The 7,582-nt window shown below is 30.5% G+C and overlaps 1 protein-coding gene across 1 annotated transcript in view; it reads right to left on the minus strand.

The window, feature by feature from the left end:
* LOC121727714 (facilitated trehalose transporter Tret1-like) overlaps window positions 1-4,857 on the minus strand; it is a 69,432-nt gene extending 64,575 nt beyond the window's left edge. The window contains exon 1 of the mRNA XM_042115693.1: window positions 4,643-4,857. The gene's annotated coding sequence lies outside the window, so the exon portion shown is untranslated. The remainder of the gene's footprint in view (window positions 1-4,642) is intronic.
* Window positions 4,858-7,582: the final 2,725 nt, after the last annotated feature.

The following is a 7,582-nucleotide window of genomic DNA, read 5'->3' on the forward strand; positions in this document are numbered from 1 at the left end:
TGAATGATGAAATGAATTCTTAGTCATGACATTATGCGTGAACTGCTAGGATTTTTATAAATTTTGGCGTAGATAATAGTCCAGGGTCGATAATTTTTAAAACCAAAAAAAATCATAATAGGATGAAACCCATTAGAAAAGGAGGGAAATATGATAAAAATGAAAGGAAAAATAATTTACGGGCGATCTGAGGTTGGGAAGGGGATGGGGGTGAGTTTTTAAGGGTAAAAAACGGATTTTCTCGATTTCCGGCAAAACTAAAAGTCCTATCGAAAAAAGTCAAATGGAAAAGTTGTAGACAATAAAAAGATCTAAAACTTTTGTATTTACACTTTTTTCACATAACCTCAAAATTTATGTGAAAAATTCAAAAAACCAAGTTTTTGGTTTTTTATTTTTATCTTTTACAAAAAAAATTTTTTTTTAACGAAATTTTGTGAAAACTTACCTTTTTATGTCCCAAATACGCTGTAATTTATTTAATTAAAAATATCTATTTTTCCACCTTATTTTGAATTAATATCGAAAAAACACCCTAATTTTCAATCGAAAATTCACCCGTCAAAATATCAGCTTTTTTCAAAAAGTTGGTGTGGTTTCTGTTCGTTGGAATCTCTACTTTCCGATGGTGAAAAAAAATATATATGTTACTATGGTAAATCTTCTCAGAAAATGCAAAAATTCAAAAAAAACTTGAATTCGAAATTTTTTTTTTAATTATTATAAATAATTTCATCTAAAAAATGTGATTGCTGCAATTTGTTTCAATTAAAAAGTTGATTTATTTAATTCTAATTACATTTATCAAAATCATTTAATGTGTTCTGTTTTTTAATATACTGTAATACATTATTTCTTGTATCGCTGCTTTGAACACATGAAATTTTTTCTTTTGATTTATTACCGAAAAATCCACCGCAGATAAAGCAATGAGATTCAAAATTAAATCTAAGAGCATCTTTAATTACTTCTTTTCCTTCCTTTGCTTTTTTTGTCTTGAACTACAAAATGTAGCTATTGCGGTCTCGTCATTATATTGACTTTGACAACTTCGATGAATAAAAGCTGATGTCAAAGTCTCAAATTTTTTGTATTTATTGTCGATTCTTTTTTTGCTGGATACCACTAAACGATTCAAAGCTGCTTTTTTTATTGCATACACTTGCTTATCATCTGCCTTATTGCAAATGATACAAACAGATTCATCCATACTGATAATCTGAAAAGACAAAATCGAATTAATAATGTCTTCACTATTTAATCGTGAATAAACTCCCATGAAAAAAAATAATTAAAGAAATCAATGTCAAAATGTATAAAAAATATATTATAAATCTATAAAAAAGTATAAAATATATATGAAAATCGGCCAAAAGTTTGTTTTATTAGAAATATATTTACGATATATATTTTATATATTTTTATAGATTTTAAATATATTTTTTATAGATTTTGAAATATTTTTTTTTTCATGGGATTAACTACATTTGTTTGTGCAAAATTAAGGAGATAATTATTTTTTTATCTTGTACTAAAATATCATTTAATGTAACAGCTGCTACGAAATATATAGTATATAATAGTAGGTATGTATGTAGTAAGACCCAGACCCGCCTAGCCCCTTCCCCACTTCTCCACGAAATACCTTTTGATGGGCTACAATTTTTCGTAAGTCACTCAGGTATATCTACTCAGGTATATATATAATTTATCTCAAAATAGTTATAAATAAGCATCTACGCATATAATTTAAAGAAAATTAGACAACTTTCTCCAAATATTGTAGATGTCTTATTAAATATTAATTTAATTAACTTATTTGTTTGTTAATTATAGTAGTATATTTTTATTTGCAATTTTTTTGTTATCAACGTCACATGTAATCTAACGTTTTTCGAGTAATTAAAGTCTAAATTTTAATAAATAGCTCAAAATTATTTATAATAATTAAAAAAAAAATTTCAAATTCAAGTTTTTTTTTAATTTTTGCGTTTTCTGAGAAGATTTACCATAGTAACATATATTTTTTTTTTTCACCATCGGAAAGTAGAGATTCCAACGAACAGAAACCACACCAACTTTTTGAAAAAAGCTGATATTTTGACGGGTGAATTTTCGATTGAAAATTAGGGTGTTTTTTCGATATTAATTCAAAATAAGGTGAAAAAATAGATATTTTTAATTAAATAAATTACAGCGTATTTGGGACATAAAAAGGTAAGTTTTCACAAAATTTCGTTAAAAAAAAAAATTTTTGTAAAAGATAAAAATAAAAAACCAAAAACTTGGTTTTTTTAATTTTTCACATAAATTTTGAGGTTATGTGAAAAAAGTGTAAATACAAAAGTTTTAGATCTTTTTATTATCTACAACTTTTCCATTTGACTTTTTTCGATAGGACTTTTAGTTTTGCCGGAAATCGAGAAAATCCGTTTTTTACCCTTAAAAACTCACCCCCATCCCCTTCCCAACCTCAGATCGCCCGTAAATTATTTTTCCTTTCATTTTTATCATATTTCCCTCCTTTTCTAATGGGTTTCATTCTATTATAATTTTTTTTCACATTTCATTATTTTTAAAGGCTTCTACCCTGGTCTATAAAGAGTATACCGTAAAGAAATATACTGAAATTGCAAATAGCTAGAAGCAAAGTTTTTAAGCTCTACAATCTACATGCTAAAAATATGCATACAGTAGAGCATAAAAAATAGCTTTTAGGCATTATTAGTTAATCCATAAATTACTTTTTTCTCCTTCCCGAAAATAAAAAAAATGTTTTACATACTAATATAATACATAATATATCAAATCATAAGAAAGCATCACAGTAACTTGAACAGTGTGCGTTCATTTTATTGCATCTAAGCTATTATTATCATGTTTAGAATGTTAACACGAAATACGATACCGTGTCTTCTAAAATGCTTGTAACACAAATTTTATTTAACTCAGCAGTTATGTTGAGTTGCTTATCTATATTATTCTAAGTTCTAACATAATAAAGAAGCAAGATTTGATTTATTTGTGTTTTTGCTAATATGTAGTCTGTTCCCGGATGACATCAAGAAGAAAAACAAAGATTGGGTTTTGTGAAGACATATAATCAGTGTTTAAAGAGGAAATAGGAGTCTTAAATTTTCAAGTTTCTATTTTAATTTCTTAACTTCTAACGGAGGTATAGTAGGCTGACCTAAGCAAAAGCCTGGCAAAAACTTGTTCTGATAACAGAGCGGCGCAGGCGCATACCCCATATACTCATTAATATTAAACATTCTGTGGGAATGCAAAAGACGGAAGAAAGGAAACAGTAGGATTTTTTTCAATACTAAATTACAAGCGTAAAGAATTGATATAGGTAATATTAACATAATTTGAAATATTCAATAATTTGAAATAACTTTTCAATATAAAATTGGTATAAATTAGTATAAATTTATACTATAACTGCAAAACAACCAATAATCAGATTGTAGATACCTGGATACCATGAAGAATGACATAGATAATAATAGACATTCTGATAAATCATATTTTTCAAATCCTTGTTCTATCAAGTTAAACAATACTTTGTAGTCTGTACCTTAATTTAAACAGATAAAAAGTCTAGTTCTCTCAGAATTATATTCCTTCAACGTTCGCAAAGTAACATTGTAATTTTTATTTGCTGAAGTTAGTATTCTCGTAAGTACTAAGTCTTCCAAGTTCGTTACAAATTCTAGGCACTCAAATATTCTTGACTCCAGCCTTAGTTCTGTGAAGTTATTATTTTGTCATAAAACTTGTTTCAACTTGTCCGGCGACAATGCGACTGTAATTTGTAAGAGCTTTTGAAAAAAGGAAAATTTTTGTTTTGTAGGATTTGCATTTGTTTTGATTTTGTTGTAACTTTTAGTACTTAATCTATTAACTGCAGATGAATATAATTTTACCTGTATTGTTTCATGCATTTTTAGTTTGTATCAATAATTTTTCATTTGTAATCGCTGACCTAAAGAATGATAAAGTCCAACAGCCTTGGCATAGACCATTGTCAAAAGTTGGAAGGTAGAAAATTTATCATCGTAATCTTATCAAATAGATTTAAAATACCGTAGTGACACTTATTATGCTATTAATTATAAGATAATAGAGGTAAGATAAGAACTTTCAATGTTTATCGCAAGACTTTCGTAATCAAAACAACGTGAAGAAGCGACTAACGAAAATTTTGAATAGTTTACAAATCGGTCTCCAGTTCATCTGATTGTAGAAAATTAAATATTCAAATAACATGGTAAAACGACACTGTTTCTCGTGTTATAGGCAATTATAGAGAAAGGTTGAGAGATAACCATTTACATACAGGTACGCATAACTGAGCATACCTGTTTTTGAGAAACGCATGTTGTAATCACAGAGATAACAATATAAACACAACCTGTCCACGAAGTTCAAGAACGTTAAGAGATAAAGTGAATTTCCAGCTAAAGTCATAAAATTTTACAGGCATTAACACGTTTACTGCTCCTTTATTAGAACTCGATAAAATTTAAAACGAGCCGAGATGAAAGTACTGACTGATGCACCAAAACAAAAAGACCTCCCGCCTAAACAATGGGCACCATTCAAACGCCGATGCAAGAAATATTTCAAAATCACTCACCATGCGCCGGCATCTGCAGCCGTTTGACCACGAACAATTCGCTATTACAAATCACGACACAAATTATAACGTACGAGAAGCACTGTACCAAAAACGCACCCCTGCGGTACACCCGAATAATTTTTGTTCGTATTTCGACGCGTGCGCACGATTGGCGCGTGGCACTCAATAGCTTGCTTTCAACTGAACTATCAGTGACTGACTGGCGTTGGGAGTTGCGCCGGCGTCTCTACTCGCCGTACCCCATGTGCATTATCGTGCGGGCGTACAAAATTCAAGCCTACGCGGACGGATTAAGAGTCGTATTCTTCTGGCGTAGTATTTTATGGCATATCTGTGTTAGTAAGTCGGATACTTGTATATGTCGTTGGGTATGAATGAAAAATAAACTCAACTTATAGAGCTTTTGATGATAGCCGTTCGTTTATACTGTAAGTTGTAACCTTAATTAATGTTTGGATCGGTTAACGTATTAGCGTCTGTTCTCGCGCTAGATAATAATTGTCTCATTCAATGCGATGATTCATTGTTATTTACTTTTTGATATTGTTCTATATAATTGTGTTTTATTTGTATTATCATTGCATTCCGCGGTCGTTTCATCTTATTTGTTCAGCCTTGAGTGTATGATGATTCCGGGAATTTTATTAAAATTAATTTAACTTGTTGGTACTCGTATTTAATGAGTACTTTTTTGGTTTTAATAAAGTGAGTGCTTCTAAACACTTACTAATTTATTTTAAGTACTTATATTGTTCTGAAAATATTTTGTACTTTGAGGCAGTTTATGGATTCAGAGAAGCAGTAAACTATTTATAACTGAAGGACAGAACAGTTCAAGTCCTATTATTCAGACGGCAGTAATCTAACATCTCGTACTCAACCACTAAAGCATTCTAGAGCTACATGTATTGTTTTTTTTATGATCAAACTGCGATACATGTGTGATTATTACTTATAACGTCTAGATCCCTTAGACTATTGTCTATTTTTTACCTTTATCTATTGTAAATGCAGCGTTAACGTTATGATGAAAACTGTTTCATTTCGTTCATTTAATTCACGAGTCATCACAAACATTTTAGAAACATAAAGAAAGCCCCGAGCAAGTTTCTTACGTCGGTACTTCTCACAAGATTACTTACTGCATCGCCAATCGGTGAATGGTGATCTAAAATGCTAATTTGTAAAGAAAATTTGGAGTTAGAATTATGAAAATATAATCTCAGTTTGAAAATGAATCATTTCATGAAAATAATTTATACTATTAATGATGTAATTCCCAAGCATAAAGATTTTACTAAGAAATCTCGCTACGTGTGACCTTGCTCGTACGCTTTAATGTGGATGCCAAATATTTATTTGGGTTTATCACTTTCCCTTTTAAACATGATCAGAGGCGAATGTTTATACATATTAGTTTGTCCAGATAGTTTCTACGGTTTCTTTGAAGATATTATATTTCACACTTCCGCGTTCAAATTGAATATTTTATTTACATTTAGTAGCAATTTACGATTACAGACAAATTAAATACCGATAGACTTTAAATTTGTACATTAATAAATATAAGTAAAGATTAAACCTGTTTAGAGTGCAGAAAAATAATATTTATTTTCACGATTTTTTATCTTTTTTTAATTACTTATTTTTCATATTCAATTTTAATTCCAAAAGTTTATTACCAATGTGGTACAGTTTTTTTATAAACCGTTACTAATAGGAAATATGCATTACGATTTAGTATGCCGTATGACCCCAATACGCTCATCAGTCTTATCAAAAGCTTAGCAGAAATCCATAAATAAATTATCATTCTAAACTGATGCTAATAGAGTTCAAATTGTAATGCGGCGTCCTTCCAATATAAAGAATGCACAGCGATTTACATGTGTTCATTCTGTTTTGTTACAGTCCTTATTAGAGATAGCATAAGGGTGTTTTTTCTGTTTTATAATTTGTCACAAAAGCTCTTTATTTACTGCAGGTTCGGATTCAACTTGTCGATGGTCATTGTTAACTAGTGAATAGATATAATGAGAGGAGGCCGAATAATTATTGTTGTTCTATTTTGGGGGTCTTCTTTACAAAATTGCACTTTGTTATTTTGCGAGGGAGCTAAGAGTTTCAATTCCAGATAATAGATTGTTTCTTTGATACTGCTATTATCATAGCATAATAGATTTTTAGCTAACGGTTACTTGTTCCCAAGATGATGTATTTGTTGTTTTCTATTGTTTATGTGGCTTGAGATTTTTCTATTGAGTCTTAATGAGAGCTATAATTTTATTTTTGATATTTTATTAGCCTTGTCTTTGAAATAAACACCTACAAAATCTTCGCAAACTAGTTGAACCATGTCATTGTATAGAACTAAATCCTTACGTAACAACTACATTTATACTTGAGACCGTAACCCAGGAGTGTTCCCTTGAAACGAATGCACATAAACCTTCAATGCAAACTGGATTCTATGCCTATATGCCTATTGTTGGCGTACGACAATAGGTGTAATGACGTAATAACACGGGTATACAATTATTCTCACTTGTAGGGTTTTGATTTTCTCCAGGCAGCCTTGGCTTGGGAATTTTCCTTGATTGTGTAAAATAACATATTGACAACCAGGCTATTTCTACTGCTTCAGCTGCGTAAAAATGTATTCCAGGCATTTTATTGCACCCCTTTAGGGGTGGAATTTTGGAAAATCCTTCCTAAGCGGATGGTTACATCGAGGAACACGTTTGCAAAATTCCAAAATTTTTAGGCTTAAATTTGCTCTATAACGGGGGGACCTTTGTTGAATGTCTGGCGCCTAACTGTTTTTGTTTTTATAAGCCTCTTCATTCACCGACGGTTCGGCGCCTTTGGTCTGTCGGTTTGATAGAGCCGCTAATGTGTCGTCTATCGTCGCTTGAACAGTTGGTCCCTTGCCCTTAG

The sequence above is a fragment of the Aricia agestis genome, chromosome 6, assembly GCF_905147365.1.
Source record: "Aricia agestis chromosome 6, ilAriAges1.1, whole genome shotgun sequence".
NCBI lineage: Eukaryota > Metazoa > Arthropoda > Insecta > Lepidoptera > Lycaenidae > Aricia > Aricia agestis.